At 37.6% G+C, this 23,099-nt stretch overlaps 1 protein-coding gene across 1 annotated transcript in view; it reads left to right on the forward strand.

Annotated features, from left to right (window-relative positions):
* The first annotated feature begins 18,884 nt into the window (after positions 1 to 18,884).
* Positions 18,885 to 23,099, forward strand: part of CDH11 (cadherin 11) — a 210,240-nt gene continuing 206,025 nt past the window's right edge. Inside the window, exon 1 of the mRNA XM_074286558.1 lies at positions 18,885 to 19,026. The gene's annotated coding sequence lies outside the window, so the exon portion shown is untranslated. The remainder of the gene's footprint in view (positions 19,027 to 23,099) is intronic.

A 23,099-nucleotide genomic window follows, 5' to 3' on the forward strand; every position in this document is an offset into this window, starting at 1 on the left:
ACAAAACCAATGTAGGAAATGGAGCCAAGACAGTGGAGTAAAGGCAGAAACTTGCCCAATCTCTCTCCCAAACTGTCCCAAATTCCTTTAAATAATGAATCTAATCAAATTTTAGAACATCAGAACACCTAAAAAGACAGAGGGGGACATTTTTCAATTGAAGGCATCTTAGCTCAGGAGAAAAGGTCCATGACACAAGGGTAGAAGTTCAGCCTGCCGTCCCAAAGAGGGCACACCATCATAGATCTAGACTTAGCCCAGCTTTGGTCCCAATCCCAGCCCTGGACTGAGCCCAACCTCTCAATCAGTGGCAGTGCTCATGGCTTCCAGAATTCTCAGCCCAGAAATACCAAAGAGGAGCTGGGAGGTCAGCAGAAAAAGTTTGTGGAACCAGAATGGAAACCCAGCTTAAAATCCCAGGTCAGGCCCGACCCTGCCATAGCTTTGGCCAGGACACCAACATCAGCAAGGTGGGACCTCTAAATCAATAGCAGAACTAGAGGCTTATGGACCTCTTAGCCCAGGGATACCAAAGAGGAATCCAAAGGTCAGAGGGTGAGGACTCTGCCCATCTTGACACTAGATTTTACAGCTACAGTGAGGTGGGAACATACCTAACAGCTCCAGGGAAGAAAAGAGTATTTGTGGTCAGATTCCTAGAAGGATCTCTGAAAATAGCTGTACAAAATCCCTAAAGATTGAGACAATGCACTCTCTACACTAGCAACAGAGTCCTCCTTTTAGCAAAGAGTTACAGGGAGAGTGATAGATAGGCTAGGAAAATGACCCGAAGAAAACAAAACAAAACAAAATAAAACAAAACTTCTAATCGCTAAAAATTATTATGATGACATGGAAGAACAAAACATGAATTCATGATGATAAAGTCAAAATTCCTACATCCAAAGCCTCTAAGAAAAAATAAGAATTAGACCAAGTTCCATGGAAGAGCTCAAAAAGGACTTTGAAAATCAAGTAAGAGAAAGAGAGGAAAATTAGGGAAAGAATTGAGAGAGGTACAAAAGAAAATACAAAAACTAATGAAGAAAAGAATGCTTTAAAAAGCAAAACTGACTGATCGGGAAAAAAGGTACAAAAGTTCACTAAGGAAAATGAATGCTTAATATATAAAATTGAACAAATGGAAACTAATGACTTTATGAGAAATCAAGATACAATAAAACAAAACTGAAAAAAAAAACTGAAAAATTTTAAAAAATGAAAATATCTCAATGGAAAAACACCTGACCTGCAAAATAGATCCAAGAGAGAAAATTTAAAAATTATCGATCTACCTGAAATTCATGATAAAAAAAAAAAAAAAAAAAAAAAAAAAAAGACCTGGATATAATTTTTCAAGGAATTATCAAGGAAACCTGTCTTTATAATTTAAAAGCCGAAGGTAAAATAGAAATTGAAAAAAAATCCACCAATCACCTCCTGAAAGAAATCCCAAAATAAAAACTCTCAGGAATATTATATTTTTATTTTATTTTTATCTATTTATTTATTTTTTTTTTAATTTTTTAATTTTTTTTTTATTCATTTTTCCAAATTATCCCCTTCCTCCCTCCACTCCCTCCCCCCGATGGCAGGCAATCCCATACATTTTACATGTGTTACAGTATAACCTAGATACAATATATGTGTGTAAATACCATTTTCTTGTTGCACATTGAGCATTAGATTCTGAAGGTATAAGTAACCTGGGTAGATAGACAGTAGTGCTAACAATTTACATTCGCTTCCCAGTGTTCCTTCTCTGGGTGTAGTTATTTCTGTCCATCATTGATCAACTGGAAGTGAGTTGGATCTTCTTTATGTTGAAGATTTCCACTTCCATCAGAATACATCTTCATACAGTATTGCTGTTGAAGTATACAGTGATCTTCTGGTTCTGCTCATTTCAATCAGCAACAGTTGATTTAAGTCTCTCCAAGCCTCTCTGTATTCCTCCTGCTAGTCATTTCTTACAGAGCAATAATATTTCTCAGGAATATTATAACCAAATTATGGAACTCACAGGTCAAGGAGAAAATATTACAAGCATCCTGAAAGAAACAATTTAAGTATAGTGGAGCTACAGTCAGGATAACCCAAGATTTAGCAGCTTCTACAATAAAGGACTAGAAGGTTTGGAATATAATATCCCAGGGAGCAATGGAGCTAAAAGTATAACCAAGAATCATCTACCCAGCAAAATTGAATATAATCCTTCAGAGGAAAAGTTGGAAAATAAAATCCTCATGAAACAAAGGATTTTCAAGGATTTGTGATGAAAAGACCAGAGCTGAAAGAAAAAAAAAATGTTTTTTAAATATAGGACTCTGGAGAAGCATAAAGAGGTTGTCAGGAAAGTAATATCATAAGGGAGTTAATGAGGTTTATCTCTTTACATTCCCACATGGGAAGATGATACTTGTAACTCTTTAGAATGTTCTCATTATTATGGCAATTAGAAGGAGTATATATAGATAGAGGGCATGGTTGTGAGTTGAATATGGAGAGATCATGTATATATATATATATATATATATATACATATATACATACATACATATATATATGTATATATGTATATATGTATATATATGTGTGTGTATTTTAAATAATGAAATTAAGGAGTGAAAGAGGAATGTATTTAGAAAAAAGGAAAGGAAGAAGTAGAATGATGCAAATTATCTGCCATAAAAAAGACACATGAAAAAGTTTTTTATAGTGAAGGGGAAGGAGAGGAGAGAGTAAGCAAATGAACCTTACTTTCATCAGAATAGTTTCAAATAGGAAATAAAATATATACTCAATACAGGTGTGGAAATCTATCTTACCCTGCAGGAAAATGGGAGGAGACTGGAATATGATAAAAGAGAGGACATATGGGGGAGTGAGTGTTCAGTAACAAAATACTTTTGAGGAGGGACAGGGTGAAAGGAGAGAGAATAAATGGGGAAATACAATTCGTAATAGTAATCATCAAACAACTTTCAAAATAAGTTTCTCTGATAAAGCCTCATTTTTCAAACATAGAGGGAACTGGGTCAAATTTATAAAAACAAAAATAATAAGAGCCATGCCCCAATTGATAAATGATCAAAAGATATGATCTGTTTCCAAAAGGCTGCAAATTCATGCATATTCTTTGACCTAATAACATTACTACTAGACGTGAATAACAAAAGAGAGTAAAAAAAATAGAAAAAAGCAAAATGATCTATATGTACAAAAATATTCATAGCAGTTCTCTTCTCAGGGCAAAAAAAAAAAAAAAAGAAATTGAAAGAATGCCTATTCTTTGGGGAATGGCTCAAGAAACTATGGTATATGTTTCTGATGGAATCTTATTGTTCTCTGGGAAATGATAATCATAATGCTCTCAGGGGATTAAAATATATGGAAAGTCCTCCATGAACAAAGTGAAATGTACTGTACACAAAGTAATAGCAATGTTCTGGGATGACCAGCCGTAAATGACTTTGTTATTCTCAGTAGTACAGTCATCCACAACTATTCTGAAGGACTTATGATGAAAATCCTACCCATACCCAGAAAATGAACTGATTGTGTATGAATACAGATTAAAGCATTCTCATTTTCTCTCTCTATCTCTTTCCTTCCTTTTAACAATTTTTCTTGAGGGTTTTTATTTTCATTAGGGTGGAAGATGTTTTCTTTCAAAACTTGTCCTTTATGGAAATGTTTTACACAACTTCACATGTGGCTTCTTAATTGTGGGTGCGGATAAAGGAGAGAACCAAGAACTCAGAAAACATAAAAACAAATGTGAAAAAAAGTTTTGCATATAACTGGGGAAATATTTTAAAAATTAATTAATTAAGAAGGAAAACAAAGAAGCAAAAAACACACTGTAGCCAAAATTAGAAGGCAAACAGAAATCTGGGGGTGGGAAGGTGATCACAACCAGTGTTCCTGATAAAGACCTCATTTCTAAAATATATATAGAATACTGACTCAAACTTATAATTATACAATTCATTCCCTAATTGGTAGTAGGCAGTTTCAGATAAAGAAATTAAAGCCATTTCTAGTTATATATAAAAATGCTCTAAATCAATATTGATTTGAGAAATACAAGTTTAGAAAACTCTGAAGTACCACTTTTCACCTCTCAGATTGGCTAAGATGACAGGAAAAGACAATGATAAATTTTAGAGGGGATATGGGAAAACCGGACACTACTACATCATTACTGGTGGAATGATAAACCTATCAAACCAGCAATTTGGAACTATGTCCAAAGGATTACAAAACTGTGCATAGCCTTTGATCTAGTGTTCTTACAACTGGATATGTATCCCAAAGAGATTATAAAAAAAAAAAAAAGGAAAAGGACCCACATGTGCAAAAATATTTGAAGCAGTCCTTTTTGTAGTGGCAAGGAACTGGAAATTGAGTGCATTCCCATCAACTGGAAATAGCTGAATAAGTTGTAGTATATGAATGTAATGGAATATTTTTATTCTTTAAAAAAATGATGAGACTGATTTCAGAAAACCCTCGAGAGACTTACATGAACTGATGCTGAGTGAAATGAGCAGATCTAAGAGAACATTGTATATAGAAATAACAAGATTATGTGATGATCAGAGGAAGATTCAAAATGGCAGAGTTAAAATAAGGACTCCCTGAACATTTCCCCACAAACCACTCCAAATTCCTTCCAATAAGGTCTCTAAATAGGTTTTTAGAACATCACTTTAGGATATTTTTTAGCTGAAGGCAACTTAGAAGATCAGCCAAAAAGATCAGTGACACTAGAGTGGGAGTCCAGCATACAATCCTTGTGCAGGCTGAATTAGTACAGACCTGGTCCCAGACCTGACCCCAGCATCAGCAAATCAGGACCTCTGAATCAAGTGGCAGTATTAGCGGCTTCCAGACCTGTCAGCCCCAGACACCCTAAAGAGGACCTAGAAGGTCAATAGAAGAGATCTGTGGCAACAGGGTGGAAGTCCAGCATGCAATTCTAGCACAGACTGAGCCAGTGCAGCCCCCAACTCTAGGGCCAGTACCAGCACCAGCACCGGTAAATTGGGACACTTTTGCTTTAGCACACTAAATATTACAATTCCAGTGAGGAAAAGAAAAAAAAAAAAAACAGCCAGGTTCCTAGAAGGATCTCTCAAAAGAGTTGCACAAAACTCCTGAAGCTTGAGAAAGTGCACTCTTCACTCTGGAAACAGACCTCAAAGCTAAGTAATAAGCGAGGAATATGAACAGATAACAAAAAAATGTTTCTGATCATATAAAGCTACTATAGTGACAAGGAAGATCAAAACACACACTAAAGAAGATAAAAGTCAAAGCTCCTACATCAAAAACCTCCAAGAAAAGTAAAGATTCGTCTCAGGTTAAGGAACAGCTCAAAAGTAATTTTGAAAAGCAAAGAAAAACAGAGGGAAAATTAAGAAAAGAATTGAGAGTGGTGCAAAATGAAATACAAAAAACTAATGATGAAAGGAATGTCTTAAAAGCAAAATTGTCCAAATAAGAAAGGAGCTACAAAAGCTTAATGAGGAAAATAATTCCTTAAAAACTGAAATGAAACAATAGAAGCTAATGACTTTATAAGAAATCAAGATCCAATAAAACAAAACCAAACAAATAGGAAAAAAATAAATGTGAAATACCTCATTAGAAAAACAATTGACCTGGAAAATAGATCCAGGAGAGAATTTTAAAATTATTGGTCCTCGGGCAGCTAATTGGTGCAGTGGATAGAGTATCAGCCCTGAAGTCAAGAGGACCTGAGTTCAAATTTGGCCTCAGACACATAATACTCCCTAGCTGTATAACCCTGGTTACGTCACTTAGCCCCAATTGCCTCAAAAAAATTATTGGTCCTAAACGTCATGATCAAAAAAAGAGCCTGTACATCATCTTTCAAGATATTATCAAGGAAAACTCTCCTAATGTTCTAGAACCAGAAGGTAAAATAGAAATTGAAAGAATCTCTCAATCATATGAAAGAGATCCCCAAATGAAAACTCCCAGGAATGTTACAGCAAATTCCAAAAGTCCCAGGTCAAGGAAAAAAAATACTGCAGGCATCCAAAAATAACAATTCATGTACAGTGGAACCCCAGTCAGGATAACACAATATTTGGCAGTCTACATTTAAAAAGTGGAATATTTGGAATATGATAATACAGTGAGTATTTGAGCCAGTATTGCAATCAAGGATCACCTACCCAGAAAAAGTTAATATAATCCTTCAGGGGAAAAGGTAGACATTCAAAGAAATAGAGAATTTTCAAACATTTGTCATGAAAGGACCATACCTGAATGGAAAACTGACTTTCAAAATCAGGACCCAGGAGAAGCATAAGGAGGCAATATGAAGCTGAGATCATTAAGGACTCAATAAAGTTTCTCTGTTCACAATCCTACATGGGAGGATGATATTTGTAACTCATTAGAACGTTCCCATTATAATGGCAGTTTGAAGGAGTATATATACTCAGAAGGAACACATATGAGTTGAATAGGAAGGGATAGAGTCTTTGAGAATGATGAAACTAAGAAGTGTGAGAGGACTAAACTGGGAGAAAGGGAAAAGGAGAGGTGCAATGGTGTAAATTATATGCCATAAAAAGAGGCAAGAAAAAGCTTTTAATCTGAAGGAGAAGAGGGAGAAGAGTGAGTGACTGAACCTAATTCTCATCAGAATTAGCTCAAACAGAAAATAAAATACACACTCATTATGCTTATAGAAATCTAGCTTACCCTGAAAGAAAATAGAAAAGAGAGAGGAGATAGGAAGGGGGGAGGGTAATAAAAGAAAGATAATATTGGGGGAGGGAGTGGTCAACAGTAAAACGCATAGTGTGGAGCAACAGGGTGAAAAGAGGGAGAGAATAGGATAAATAGGGGAAACAGTTACCAATAGTAATTGTAAAAAAAATATATTAGAAGCAAGTTTCTCTGACAAGGACTTATTTCTCAAACATACAGGGAACTGGATTAAATTTTTAAAAATAGGAGCCATATCCTAATGGATAAATGAATAAAAGATATGATTTATGCCCCAAAGCCTACAAATTCATGCATACCCTTTGACTTAACAATAGCACTACTAGGCAGTACTAAAAGAGTTTTTTTTTTTTTTTTTGGTTTGTTTGTTTGTTTGTTTGTTTCTAAGAGAAAAGGACATCTATTTACAACAATATTTGTAGCAGCTTTCTTCTCAGTGCAAAAAATTGGAAATTGAGGGGATTTCCATCAATTGGGTAATGGTTGAATAAACTGTGGTATGCGATTGTCATGGAATATTATTGTTTTATGGGAAACAATAAGCAGAATGTTCTCAAGAAAAAAAAAACTGGAAAATCTTCTATGAACTTAAGCAAAGTGAAATGCAATGTATACAAAGTACTAGCAATGTTCAGGGATGAACAGCTGTAAATGACTTTGCTATTCTCAGCAGTAGGATAATCCATGACTATTCTGAAGGACTTATGATGAAAAATCCTATACATACTCAGAGAATAAACTGATTGTGTCTGATTACATACTATTAATTCTTTCCTCAGGAAACACAATTTGATACACCTCAGGCATTTGTCTTTTGGTCAAAGGGGCCTGCCTACTGTTCCTTAAATATGATTTTCCATTTCCTGCCTCCATGTCTTTGTAAAGGTTGTACTCACTTCCTAAGTACAGTCATCTGTCTACTTGATTTTTAGTCCTTGAAATATTTTAATCTCTTTCAATATTCCATTAAATGCCACATTTTTATTTACAGAATAAAGCAAGCATTTTCATAATAATGATATAAAAAGATGATTTTACATGTAACTGTAAATATACTATGCACTATTTACTATTCCAAATATTTAACAAAATTATTATGTAATGGTTATTTTTTTTCCTTTCATCCACCCACCTCCAACTCCCAGAGATGGCTAGCCTTAGATATAAATAGATATATTTATATAAAATTATTCTGTACATACCTCTATTTATCAGTTCTTTCACTGAATATAAGATGGCATCTTTATTCATATATGCTTTATAAATTTGGGCATTTATAATACACACAAAAAAATTCACTCAAAGCCTTTCTTAAAACAATATTGTTATAAGAAAATGGTATTTACACACATATATTGTATCTAGGTTATATTGTAACACATGTAAAATGTATGGGATTACCTGTCATCGGGGGGAGGGAGTGGAGGGAGGGAGGGGATAATTTGGAAAAATGAATAAAAAAAACCCAATATTGTTATTACCAAATACAATATTCTCTTAGTACTGTTTATTTCACTCTTTTTCATTTGTGGAAATCTTTCCATTTTCCCCCCCAGTAAAATGAACTCATCATTTCTTATAACACAGTAGATATTCCATCACAATCATATATCACAACTTGTTTAGTACTCCCCAATTGATGGGAATCCTTGCAATTTACAATTCTTTGCTACCATAAATAGAGCAAATAAAAACATTTTAGACCATAGTTTTCTTTTTGCTTTTTCTCTAGTAATATTTGGAAATAAAACAAATAATGACATTGCTGGGTCAAAGGGTATAGATATTTAATAACTATTTGGGCGTAATTCCAAATTTCTCTGCAAAATGATTGGATCATTTTACAATTCTACCAACAATGAATTAGTATTCAAGTTATTGCATATCTTGCTCAATATTTGTCACTTTCTCCTTCTACCATTTTAGTCAATGTGATAGGTATACAATAATATCACAAGGTTCTTTGAATCTACAATTTTCTAATCAATTATGATTTAGAGCATTATTATATGAATATAAATTGCTTTAATTTTACATTGGAAAAAAGTTATTAATTACTTCAATTAGTATATGAAATTATTCCCTAGTATTCTCTAAGTATACCATCATGTCACCTGCTAAGAGTAATGGTTTTCTTTCTTTATTGCCTATTATAATTACTTCAATATTTTTTTCTCTTATTGCTAAAGCTTATTTCTAGTATAATGTTGAATAATACTGGTGATAATAGGCAACTCTGCTTTTTCACTGATCTTATTGGGAATTCTTCTAACATCTCCATTACAGTTAATGCTTACAGATTTTAGATAGATGATACTTATCATTTTGAGGAAATTCCATTTATTCCTATGCTATCTGGTGTTTTTAATAGAAGTGGGCTTTGCATTTAGTCAAAACCTTTTTTTCGGAATTGTTTTCTGAATCTGAATTTCTTGGAGTTTTTGGGTTGTTATTTTTATAGTCAATTGTCATGATTGTTTTTCCTAATATTGAACTATCCCTAGACTCTTGTATAAATCACAATGAGTCATACTGTATAGTAATGTTAGCATATGATTCTTGTGATATTGTGTTATAAAGTCTTTGCTGTTATTTTATTTAAAATATGTGTGGCAATATTCATTAGGCAAATTGGTCCATAGTTTCCTAATTCTCTTTTGGTTCTTCCTGATTTATATACTAGCACCTTATTTGGGTTAAAAAGGAATTTGGCACAACTCTTTCCTTGCTTGTTTTATTAAATCATTTGTATAGTATTGGAATTATTTGTTCTTTGGTAGAAATTTTCTTAGGAATCCAACTGGATCTGGGGAGTTTTTGTAAGGGAGTTTAATAATGGCTTATTCACTTTCTTTTCTAAGATAGTGTTAAGTATTCTATTTCCTCTTTGATTCTTTTGGGTAATTTATCTATTTTTTTGTAAATATTCATCCATTTTATTTGGACTATCAGATTTATTAGAATACAATTGGGCAAAATTTTCTTCTTAAGGGTGGCAAATTAATTCTTTTCATTTTTGATACTGGTAATTTGGTTTTCTTTTCTATTCTTTTCTTTTCTTTCTTTTTTTTTTTTTTTTTTTTTTTTTTTTTTAATTTAAGAAATTAACCCATGGTATATCTATTGGTCTTTTCCTCAATAAAACCACCTTTTAGATGGATTTATTCATTAGTTCTATGAATTTTTACTTTCAATTTCATTTTTGATTTTTCTACATTTTCAACTTGATGTTTAAGAATTCTTGATTTTTCTATGTCTAGATAACTGTTATTTGTTTATTTGTTTTTTCATTTGCATACCCAGTTCATTGATCTATTTTTTGTCTATTTTATTAATTGTTTAGCTACTATTTTGGCTAAATTCCATAAATTTAGTTATGCTATTTCATTTTTGTCATTCTCTTAAATGAAATAAACCATTGATTATTTCTATGATTTGTTGCTTGGTACATTCATTCTTTGTAAATATGTTATTTAATTTCTAATTATTACTTTTTTTTAAGATTTATGTCTCCATGGCCTTTTAGTCAATATATTTTGTTTTGGCATTATGATCTGAAAATGATAAATTAAATAGCTCTATTTTTCTTCATTTGATTATAAGTTTTTGTGGCCTGATATAAGTCCAGTTTTCATATAGGTGCCATATATTGTTAAAAAATAGGTTCATTCCTTTCTTTACCCATTCAATATCTCCAGAGATATATCCTATCTAAGTTTTCTAAAATTCTATTCACCTCCTTAGCTTCTTTCTTGTTTATTTTGTAGTTAAATTTTTCTTTTTTCCAAGAAGGGAAAGTTAAGTTTCTGCTACTAATATAGTTTTACTGTCTGTTTCCTCATGTAACATTTAAATTTAATTTCTCCTTTAGAAATTTGAATGATACAAATTTTGGTGCATACATGTTGTGTACTAATTCATTGTCTTCATTATCTATGGTACCTTTTAATAATATGTAATTAACTTCCTTATTTTTTTTTTCCTTCTGCTTTGTCTAAGATCATGATTGCTACTTCTGCATTTTTTTTTATTTCAGCTGAAGTATAATGCATTCCACTCCAGCCTTTTACCTTTACTCTGTCTTTCTACATCAAATGTGTTTCTTATAAACAACATATTGTAGGATTATTCTTATAAAAAAACAAATTGTAGAACTTAGGATGTATTATGTTTCTGTTCTCTTTTGTTCTACCCCCCTTTCCCTATCCATTATACTTCCATTTTTTCTCCCCTTCCCCCTCCCTCTTCTTCTTCCTCTGTCTCTCTGTCTCCCTCTCTCTCTCTCTCTCTCTCTCTCTCTCTCTCTCTCTCTCTCTCTCTCTCTCTCTCTCTCTCTCTCTCCCCCCCCCCCCCCGTCTCTTTTCTCTCCGCTCCCTTTCTTTGTCTTTGTTCCCCCCCTCCCTTTCTTCCTCTTTTTCTCTCTCTTCTTGATCAATGATACTCCCATAGGAGCTGTTCTCTTCAGTGAAGAGATTTTCATACATTTCCCCCATTTTTGATACTTCTTTCCCCAAGATATTGAGTCTTTTTCATGATTACATAACTCTCATTTATTCCCCAGTTTTCCTTTTACCTCTCTTACAAATCATTTTGGAGCTTTTCTAGTTCTTTTTATCCCTGAAATCAATTCATATTTCTCTTTGATGCTTTTCATGTAGATGTTTGACCCTGTTTTCCTCTTCTGAATTTATGTTATGATCTTTCCTTTCTCAAAGAAGCTTTCTATAGTCAGGGTTTTTGGCTAATATTCTAGCCTTTTTCATGACTTTTAAAGTTGATCTCTATTCCTGGGATACAGGACCACTGTCCTAAGCTTCCTGAATTGCACATCAGGGGCCTAGCCCCGGGGCCTGGTATGTTGGGGCCTTTGGGCCTTTGGGGCTGGTGGCTTATATGCTGTTCCAGGGCCTCCTGGCCTGAGGGGTTGCTTGTGGTCTGTTTTGGCCTGTGTACTGTGGCCACTACCCCCAGTTGAACCTACTTGTTATTGGAGTTTGAGGCCTCATGGCCAGCCTATTTTGCTGATCTATATTGGGATTAGGGCCCTTCTGATGGCTTTTCTGGATACTACTTTTGCTGGGCTGCAGTCCCCTTTTACTAGAGTGAGACAGACCTTTCATGCTGTCCCTCTAAGTTATCTAGGGCTGGAAAATTGCTTTAGTTCATTATTTTATTGGTTCTGCCACCCCAAAATTTGTTTTGAAGTCTGATTTAAAGTTATTTTCAGGGGAACTTGGAGAGGTCAGGCAAATTCCTACCTTTTCTTCACCATCTTGGCTCAATCCTAATCTTCCATTTAACAGATCAAGTTCTTATCCAAGTAAATCTCTGGTTTCAAATATGCCTTTCAATTCTGAGAATCTTTCATTCTGATTGGATGGCATTTATGGAGGGGGTAACTTTGAAAGGAAGGACAGATTCCAAAAGGACCATTTATCTTTAGGATCCCCAGAGAAGCAGCATTAAAATCATGTGTTCCTGGACATTGAAAAGAAAAGAAAAGAGAGCATTATCAGCTAGTTTCACAGTAGGTCAACAAAAAGCAAAGGTTTTATTTGGACACCATTTTGTGTGGACCAGATGGGAGAATGATAGAAGAGTGAACTATTGAGCAAAGGCAAGAAAGTGACATTTAAGGATATCCACATAACTGCTTGGAAGAGAACAGGGTTAGAAAAAGGTGAGACAAGTTATGATGAGCACCCAAACTTTTGACTGCCTTGCTGAATTGAATCTTTACAAGTTAAGCCGTCAGAATTTTCCATCTAAGCTGTAATCATACAGTAACCTACAAAAGTGTTCCATGTGGATTTCTAATACAGAGCCTAACATAGTTACAAAAATTCTTATGAAACGTGCACTTTGTGCTGTGCATATGTGTAGGTGTGTTTGAAATGTCACGAACCAGAGTGCCTAACTATAATTCACAGGAATTAATCACTTAGAAAAATGAAAGGGGGGAATTAACTTGCTTTAACTCTTACAAGACATTGCCAGCCAGCCGCCAAAATAGATCTTGCAAAATGCAATCTTATTTTATCTTTTTCTTATGGTCTGGAGTCGTTTGATTATCCTTTTGAACTTGTTTTTCTAAACATCTCTACAGTCAAGTGTTACCTGAATCTTATGGGTGCAAAGGACCCACCCTGGAGATCTTCAATACCACTTCAGTCTAAAACACTCATGAATTCTGTAACATTCTTTACTAAATGAAGACCTGTCTTCTGGAGGCCATGTGCATTTTTCTAGTGCCCTCAAGTTGACAAAACACTTTCCTCATAACAACTCCTTGAAGTATGTAGTCTATCATTAGCTAGACTTTGGTGATGAATAAATAGAAAAAGAGAAAGGTTAGGTAATTGCCTGTGTTCAAACATAGCTAGCAATTGTCAGAACTGGGACTTGAATCTAGGCCTTTTGCCAGTTAGTTGTTTTTAGTCACATTTGACTCTACATGATCCCATTTTGAGATTTTCTTGACAACGATACTGGAGTAGTTTGCTATTTTCTTCTCTAGTTCATTTTACATATGAGAAAGTGGAGGTTAATAGGATGAAGTGACCTTCCTATAGTCACATAGCTAGTAAGTAGTAGAAGTGTTTTCCAGACTCCAAACTTTGCACTCTAGGTGCTATGCTAACTATTCTGAACCAAGACCTGCTAATTCCAAAACTGAATTCTTCTCCAGCACCTACTTTCCCCAACTCTCCCATCCATTTGTCTGTTTCTTTTGACATATTTTCTGAGAGTAATGGCTAGTTCCTTCAAGTGCTACATTATATTTACAAATGTCACATCCTGGCATATGATTGTTCAAAGAAAAACCTGAAGCTTAAAAAAAAAGGATTAGGGGATATTTTTTGATTAAGAGTATAGTGTTTTTTTTCAAGTCCCCAGAAGGCTGACCCTTGGAGCAAGAATCACTTTATTGGTAGTATTAATGATTGTTGATTTTTTTTCTCCTCCAAAAGATAATTCAGCTCTCTTTTAACGCTATGTTCCTAACGTCCAGATCAAGATTAGAACTAGAGACCACTTCAGGAGCCATGATGGTAGTGGCAAGCTCTTGAGAATCCTGTTTATCTATGACCCCCATCTTTTTTATGTAACTTTACTTCCTCTGGGTCCTCATCACCACTGTATTGATTAAATACTCATTCTTCAGCTCATAATAATAGTAGTAATAAGAATAATTCTTATTTATATTCAACTTTAAGGATTGTGAAATTCTTATGAATATCACCTTACTTAATTCTCATACAATTCTATAAAGTATTTGCTAATAATATTCACATTTTTCTTTTGAGGAAATTGAGGCACAGAGAGGTTAAATAACTTGCCTAGGGTCACACAGTAATTTTCTAAGACTGGATTGGAATTTAAGGATCCCACATTCAACACTCTATCCACTCTGCCACCTAGTGGCAAAATTCCTATATCCATGACATTTATAGAAAGTGACATGTCAGGTCTCCTATCTCATTGCCCTCATCTCATTTGTTCACTTGCAGTGAATGAACAATGTCTTCAATTCCTGGATCATATAGATACTCCCATGCATTTCTGCTTTTCACCTCCTTTTTTGCATTGATTTTCTTCATCACATGTAATTGTCTTGAGAGCAGGAATCATCTCTCTATTGTGAATCTCTCTCTAGCTCTTAGCACAATAACTGATAAACACTAACCACTTGATGTCACTTCTAAATGAAGGTGTATTTGAAATGTCATGAATCAGAGCACTTAACTAAAAGAACTCAACTATAGTTCTATAAGAACTGTGCCTGGAAATTCTGTGCTCATAACCTTTGTAAAGTTTGCTATATTTCATAGAAGTATGAGATGGATACAATTATCTGATTGATTTATGCTCTTTGAGGGCTTAACTCAGAGAATAAGGTCAAAACCAAGTCTCTCTACACATCATATGTAACCACAACTCATTAGTTATTATGCTCCTCATATCCAAAGAACAAAACCTTTCATTATAGATCAACGGGCTTTTTAACAATGGAATACCCCCTCTGCTTATATGTATGATTAATTAAATTGAAAAGACCTTCTCATTTTCCTTATGTCTAAAGGAAAGGATGAGGAAAAACAAAACTCTTAACATAAAAGTAAAAACAATTAACCTTAGCTCATCAGAAAGAAAATCAACATTTTCATGTCTATTTTGTAACTTCCATTTAAAAGGATAATCAGTGATTTAAGAAGAGGCCCAAGGTGGAAAAAAAAAATTCTCCAGAGCTTTCCCTATTCCCCACTCCCCAATTCCCTGTGCCTTGATTTAATTGAGCTACTTTCAATAAGCAAAATCAAAATATTAAGAGGGTTCTGTTATATGCCTGGAGATAATTTGCCTTATGATGATGTATTCACCCATCTTAAGAACTTCCAGTGGTTTTTATTTGCTTATCAGACAAATATAAATATTTTAACCTGGTATTGGGCATGGTGGCCCAAAATTTGTCCCACACTTGCACTATTTAATTAAGTGTGAATTTAGAAGTCAGAGTTTGAGGGAGGGGGGTATTCAAATCTTACCTCTTGTACTTATCCCAGATGCCTCTTCATATCCCTTGGCCTAAGGTTCCTCAGTTTTTAAATGTATTCATTTCACCAGATGATCCTCTAGGTTTCTTCCAGTTCTATATTTTACCAATTAATTTTATATCCTTACTTCATAATACTCTCTAGAGACAACGTGTCTAGTTGAAAATTTTAAAAAAATGCATTGATATTCTAAGGACTTGGATTCAAATTCTGATTCTGCTAGTGTCCTTGTATAAAACAGGGCCTTATTTCCTCATTTGTCAAAAGAGAGGGTTCGACTAGGTGAACTTTAAGGTCCCTTTTAGATCTAGAGCTATCATTCCTCCCTATAACTGCCACAGCCCATCCTCCATCCTCTGTGACTAGGAAGCACTACCTTTTCAATGTTCCTCTTTGAAGTCTTTCTTTCTTTTAAGGCCAGTCTCAGGAGCTACCTCTTCTATATGGTTGATTAGTTAGTTGTTTGGTTGGTTGATTGATTGATTGGTTAGTTAGTTGTTTTCCATTCTCAAAGAGGACCAAAACAGCTTTACTGTTCTAGAGTTGAATTATAGTGTTTCCAACTATGGCTGATCAGACCAATATAGCTCTGCCACAGGTTGGACACTAATAGTCCATATGAATATGTGGAATAGATTCCCTAATTTTGCACATCTTGAGTTTCTTCTGGGCTAATTCAATTCTGCTTTGCTCATAGAACACAGCACCTCCTCTGATAATGGGACATCATCATGAGAGGTTCTGTGTCATGTGTGCCATGTGCTCCCATGTCATATAATCAATTATAAAGTTCCTGAAGTCTCCAGATTAACTTTATCCTTCATTCTCCTCAAATTTTCTGGACCCTTCCCTTAAAACTATTAACCTTCTCCTGTCATTTATCCAGTGTGCAATTCCTATTGCAAGACTCATCCATATTATAAGTTCCTGGAGGACAGTCTATATATGGCCCCTGCTGGTCCCCTAAGGGTATCCCCAAAGCCCAACCTAGGGCTTCCTCTTGGTCCTCATGACCCCTCCACTAGTTAGATGCTCATTCTTCTCTAGATAATCATAAAAAATAAGTGGCTCAAGAAATAGTTGAAGAATTGTGGGTTCCAGAGAGAGGGGATATAGGGTTTTGTGGTCAATTCCAGCAGAGAAGACTCCTGTGACAGCTGCAAAAGAGCAAGCAGTCTTGCTTTCCCTGGGGCTTGGCATGTTTAACGTCCATAAGGCCCACTAAGTAAACAAACGCTTTGTCTTTTGGGCAGAGCAGAGAGAGATCAGGCGCCTGGTGCCGGGCTAGGCAACGTGCAGAAGTCCCGCAGGACCCCAAACCTGTGCATCTCCCGTGAAAGACTAGCTCCTCCTCGAGAGCCAGAAGGGAGAGAGGAAAAGAAAAGAGGGAGTTTCTGAGCCAGCAAACCCGAGGCTGGGGTTCCCTTTCCAATCCCTGGGACAGACTGAACTGCTCTCACCAGCTGCCAAGCTTCCGCTACTAGGAGCATGGGAGGTGGGAGGAGGGTCGCGTGAGGGATGGGTTTCTCTGCTGCCTCCAAACTGTCACTTTTCGTTTCTCCCACAAATAGTCGAGCCACCCCAGTCCAAACTAACCAAACGGAAAATCTGACATTGGAGGATGTGGCTCTTCAATTGGAAGGGAAGGATGGGAAGCAGGCAATTTTTGCCTCTAGTTATTTTTCAGTCTCCCTTCAAAAGAAGCGTGCCTACTGTTTGGGAATAGCCGCTGCTCTGGGTACCTGGCTGAGCTACACAAGGGGCTGGGAGGCTGCCGAGGGATCCTGGCCTCAGACCTTCTCTTCCCCTCCCTTGCCACATCAGTCACGTTGTATCCTTAGTTAAAGACTTGCTTGCTCTTGATCCCTATTTCCCCTGCCTCCCCCATGGAGCGTTCTGTTTCTTTTTCTGGTACTGTCTAGACCTAGAGTGGTGCCCACCACTTCCAAACCCGTGCTTGCCCCCCTCATACTCACCCTGAGACTCTCTCCTTATCTCCTTTCTCCGTCTTCCCTTCCTAAAGCTCTCAATTTCTTTCTTTCCTCCTCCTCTAATCCTTCTCGCCTCCTCTCCCCCTCTTGTATCTCCTCTCTCTCCCTTTCTCTCCCTTAATTTTCTTTTACTTTTCAATTCTTCTCAGCATTCTCTTTCTGTTCCTTCCTCTTCCTTTCCCTACCTCCTCCCTCTTCCTATCTCGTACTCCTCTCATTTCCCTCCTCTCCTACTTCAATGTGCCATTTTCTCCTCCCTTCCAATAAAATTCTAGGTGGTCGAGATAGGGAAAGATGTCGCTGGCCACCCTTATTCTGAGGGTCAGGTTTGGGTGACAAGAAGAAGCCGGTTGGACTGATTGAAGGCCCGCGGTTGCCCTTTCCTGTCTTTTAAGTCCCTGGAGTGATGTGCAGAAGTCCAAGTCAGCTCCCTACTTCCATCCTCCCCACCCAGGTTCTGTCTCGTCAGATGCTCCTCCCGCCTAGCGCTAAGAGCCTCTTTAGGGATTCTCCCCCACCTCTTCTCTCCTCCGTCCCTTTTCCTTAGTTGCCAAGGTCCCTCGAGCAGCAGCTGCCAGGGGCTTGCGTGGATTCCCCACCCTCGGCTCTGACCCTGTAGCCGGGCTTTCCCCAGTTGATCCCAAGGGCCACAGAGGAAGAATGGCTGAGCCTGGCACCGAGAGATGCTAAGATACCTGATTAAGAACACCCCACAGGGGCCAGGGACCTAGACCTCTATAGCCCGGCCAGGTCCCTGTAGTTCCAGCTCTTCTGCCCGCACCGTGCCTGCCGCAGCCTGGTACTGAGACCGGGGGAGTTGGGACGGGGGTGGGAGGTGGGGGCGGGGTGGGGCGGGAGAAGCGGTAAGGAATGGCGAGACAACAGGTGAAGGCACCCCCGCTTCTGTCCCGAGCAGAGTCTGGTACCGGTGTGTGTAGAGGGGCAAAGCCTGCTTCTCCATCTCCCTCCCGAGTCCCAGGAAGCTCTTCTTCTTAATGCCATCTCTCCCTTTTTTCCTTCCCTCTATCTAATGTGACTCTGGAGGGGGGAGAGCTAATAGCCTGCGGTCCCTTAGCTGGAATGGTTGAGGGGTAACCACAGAGGAGTGGGGAAAAAGAGGGGAGGTCACGGGGAGGGGGGCTTCCAGCCCCTCCCCGTCCCTGGCCGCTTTCCCGCCCCTGATTGGCTGAGCGTCTCTGGAGCCCAACTTCAGTCATTCAGTTCGATTCCCTAGTCCAAGCAGATCCTGAGCTTAGTGACCTAGGGAGGGAGGTGGGGGGTGGGTAGGTTGGGGAACCCAGGGGTTTACACAGCTGGAGAGCGCTACTGGGTCAGGCTTTGGGGAGAAAAAGAGCAACCCTTTCTTTCACCCCCCGCCCGGAGGCCAAGGGGAAGCCAGTCTCTCTGCCTCTACTCTTGCCGTTACTCCTTTCCTCCACCCCCATCTTTTTCTCAGCCTGTCTCACTCCTTCGCTCTCTCGCGCTCTCTCCCTCCCCCCCTCCACCCTCCCGCCCTCCCCGCCACCTCCCCCCTGGTTTCTAATTCCTGCCACTAGCTCAGCGGCTCATTCAGCGGCGCCTTCAGCAGAGTGGAGTGTACCAAAGCTGAGATGCAGTTGTGTCTGCCCGCTGTCTAGTTGTGAATGGGACTTGTCTCCTTGCTCTGTTCTGGGGGTGACAGCACTGAGCCAGCCCTGGAGGACTCCAAGGTAAATGTTTGGGGAACTGCAGTCGCAGTTTTCCCTCTTCAATTTGTATCAATATATTTCTGTCGGGGGAGGGGGGGTGAAGGGAAGGAAGCCAGCTGGCTGCCCCTCTTGCCTTTTGGGGTTGAGGGTTCGTGTGTGTGTGTGTGTGTGTGTGTGTGTGTGTGTGTGTGTGTGTGTGTTTCTTTTCTTTCTTTCTTTCTTTTTTTTTTGGGAGGGGGATAGGAAATCTGCCTCCGCTGCTAGGTTTGGTTTTTAGCCAAGGTGGATCGGTGCTCTAATGGCCAAAAAGAAAAAGAAAAAGAAAAAAGAAAAAAAGAAAGGAAGAAAGATGGGGTGGGGGGAGCGTTGAGAAAAGCAGCTAGCGGATTTTCTCTCCCGCCTGGCCAGATGTGGGTTCTTTGCAATCATTCTGGTTGGGGGCTCTTGGGGCAGATGTGCCAGATGTAGAATCTAGTGATGATCCACTCTCAACCCTACCACCACTTTAAAACTGGGGTTTCTTCAGGAGCAGTGGCTCAGCGAGATCTTTGTAGGTAAGGGGGTTTGTTGGTAGCGGTCGTACAGCGCTCCCTCTTAGGGACCCAGAGGTTCTAGTGGTCCCAGCTCCAGGCTCAGAAAAAAAAAAAAAAAAAAAAAAATTACCAACCGAGCTAAGAGGTGGAGAGAAGATTTGGTCTAAAGGGACTATTCGGGGCTACGGGGTTCGGAATCTTTAAGGTTTTTTTTTTTTTTTTTTTTTTTTTCTGGACTGTTGCTGGTCCACATCTGGAAACAAGTCTTCTTTCCCGCCACCATCCCCCCCAACCCTCGGAAAAAGAAAAATACACTTCTGGGGGAAATTTTGCTCCCGAAATGCTAGCTGCTTTATTTTTCCTAAAACGGGGTTGAAAATCTCGCAAATCCCCAGTTTCTCCCTCAAGCCCCCCCTTTCCCTATCCGCTCTACCCAGGGAAGGTTAGAATCCCCTTCCTGATTGTGGAAAACGGGATGGGAATGGAAGATCTGGGCACTGGGAGGGCAGCTCCTGCAGGAGAGGGGGAAGGGAGGGGGGAAGGAAAAGAGGAGGGGGAAGGAGGACATTCCCAGGCACTTTAATTGTTTCGTTATGTGTCAAGATATTGCAGCAGAACAGCCAGGGTGTAGGGTGACAGGAATTCGTATTTTACTTGCTCTAAATCCAGTCCTACCCCCTCGATGCTCTTGGCTTGTGAAGGGGACCCGCAGGAGACAGTGCTCAACTCTCCCTGGGCATTCACATCATTAACTTTTTAGATCAAAACCATCTCCCTTACATGGTTCTTCAGGAACAGAAAGGGCAGCCCAACATTCACATACAATGGCTTTCCCTTGGCCACATTTGCCCATTTATTCCTTAAACCTTTACAATATGAAGTTGGCAAAGACGGAGGCAGGATGAGCCAGTTGGCATCTATGAAACTCCTCATTCTAAGTACCCTCTGTCCCTTAGAAAAACAAAACAAAACATTGTTGTGACTATGTAAAACATTTACCTACCCAGAGAAGATCATATATTTTGAGAAAAGAGTTCCCCAGAAAATAGATATAATAATAATACTAATAACAATAGCAACAGAACAACAGCAACAATACATGTCTCATTTCTACAGTGCTTTAAGGTATACTAAGCGCTTTCCTCACAAAATCAGTGAGTTAAGTAGTGCAAGTATTAATATTCCCATTTAGCAGGGAAAGAAACTGGAGAGATGACGCACTCGCCGTGATCTTCCACCCGCTGTCAGGATCTTCATTTATTCAGAAAATCCTATTCTAATGGTCAGAGTTCCTTCTCTCTTCCGTAAAACATTCCTGGGTTCTGGAAGACCATGGGATGGGCGAATAGAGGGGAAGCAAGGAGTTTCTCTCTGCTGATTTGCGCTGATGATGCAATAGGAATTTCACGGACCATTGCGCTGCTATTAAGAAATCACGGCTTTTAATTATTTAATAATGAAATTGTTGAATGGAGACAAGCTATAGCTAATGGAGAAGCAAATGTTCAGGGGCCCATATGGAGGAGAGAGATTTTGACTAGAGGAAGAATCTCGATTCCATAACCCCTTAAAAAAAAAAAAAGAAAAAGAAAAAAAAAGAAATGTTTTCCTTCCATTTCTTCTGTAAGTCTAATTAGTGTTTACTATTTTTTTTTTAAGTTTTATGTTTAATTATAAAGATCCTGCAATGATTAATCCTAAGTAGGGGTAGATCCATTTCTTTAATACTGTGTTTCCAACCCCCCTCAATGATGGTGAGAGCTCCCGGCTTTCTAGGGGAATGGAAATGCAGATGTGTGAATCTTAGCCACAATTCCACGGCACAGCATCAGCACATTTTAGGATGTTAGACCACAAACCATTATAAAGAAAAAAAAAAAACAAAAAAAACACTATAATTCCAAGGAGAGTCAAGGGAAGGGCTCTGACCTTCATTTTAGGAACCCAGGAACCATTTCCCAGAATATTTCAGCGTCTAAACACTAAGAAAATAAAAGTTGTTAACCTACTTATAAGTGTATGCAAGGAGATGCCCAGAGAACAAAGGAGAAAAGTTACAAAACAAAGACACAGAGTTGTCATCTAGTGGAATTCTCCAGAACATTGAATAGCTCAAGCTAAGAAATGATGATTTCTGACTTGAAGCTGAAGAGCTCCGAATTTTTTTTGCCCTCGAATATTGACCTTGTATTTAAAAGTGAAATGGAGCATAACACAAAGGAATGTGACTAGAATACAAGCTGTGAGCCACATTTTGAGCGATTTAAACTTTGCTCCAATATGAATGATCAGGATCTTGTGCTTTTTAAAGCACGGGTGAGTGTATTCATTAATAAGATATTCTGCAGCCTGATATGTATGTGGATAATTATGTATTTATATTATACATTCATTTTATTTGTGGATATAGGATTAACTGGTCATTTGTATACCTGTTTTTTAAAAGTGAAAGATTTTGAAGGTGGGAAAAAAGACTAAGAAGGTTGAAAGAAATAAAAGTTTGCATGGAACTCTAAATACAGATAGTTGAACCGACAAGATTCTTATTGCTTTAAGGATAGAATAGACATTTTCAAATTTAATAGAAGTAACCAAATATCTTGATTGCATTTTAGAAGTTGAATTATGTTCAGCCTTCTTATCAGAACTTCAGATACAACTTTATTTTGAAAACTAATTTCCATTACAAATTCATATTTTATAAAATGAGACTAAAAAAAAATTTCTAACTCTTTGTAAAATGCTTACATCTGGCTATTTTTGTTGTTATTGTTATTTCTGTTGTTTGTTTATACACTTCAGTTATTTTGAGGAATGCAAAGCAATTTCATCCATTCAAATAAAAAATGTTTTTATCATCATAGTATTGCTCACATTTTGGGCATATGACTATCTAGAAAGGACCCTCACTTCAGAATCACCCTATAACTAACATAGACTTTGGCCTCTATATTTTGTTTTCCACAACACCTAAATATCATCAACAAGACATACTTCTTAGTTTCAGGAACTCAGACAATGAAAGTGCTTTGGAGAGTCTGAGAGATGAGGTAGACATTTACAGACAAGGAAAGAATGCCTTGGCTTTGAATTCACATGACTTGGGAAGTAGAGGTTCACAGGTAATTCCTGTATTCTTCCCTTTATAAACTATTTTCCCTTTTACCTGGAAGCAAACCAGTTTTATTATGTTTGGCATAAGCAGATGATTCCATAGTTTTTATTTTGTTTCATTAACTAAATTTTATTTTAAATTTCTTATTTCTCCTTAACACATTTAGTCAGAGGGCCCGGTGTTTATATAAATCCTGTATGGGAATTGATGTTATTTAACAAAGTTTTGTGTCTAACTTATAGACTTTTCTGAGTTCTTTTATAATGCAAAAAAAAAAAAAAAAAATGTTGTCCTGGTAAATCCAAGAACTTTAAATAAATGGATTGATTGGATTGGTGATTTAAAGAAGCAAACAATCTGAAAGCTTTGTCTTTTTCCTATGTAATAAAGTTGGCTTTGTGGTTGCAAAGATAAACTTGGAGAATAAAATGACTCAAAGTTAATAA

This window comes from Sminthopsis crassicaudata, chromosome 2 (assembly GCF_048593235.1).
Source record: "Sminthopsis crassicaudata isolate SCR6 chromosome 2, ASM4859323v1, whole genome shotgun sequence".
NCBI classification, from domain to species: domain Eukaryota; kingdom Metazoa; phylum Chordata; class Mammalia; order Dasyuromorphia; family Dasyuridae; genus Sminthopsis; species Sminthopsis crassicaudata.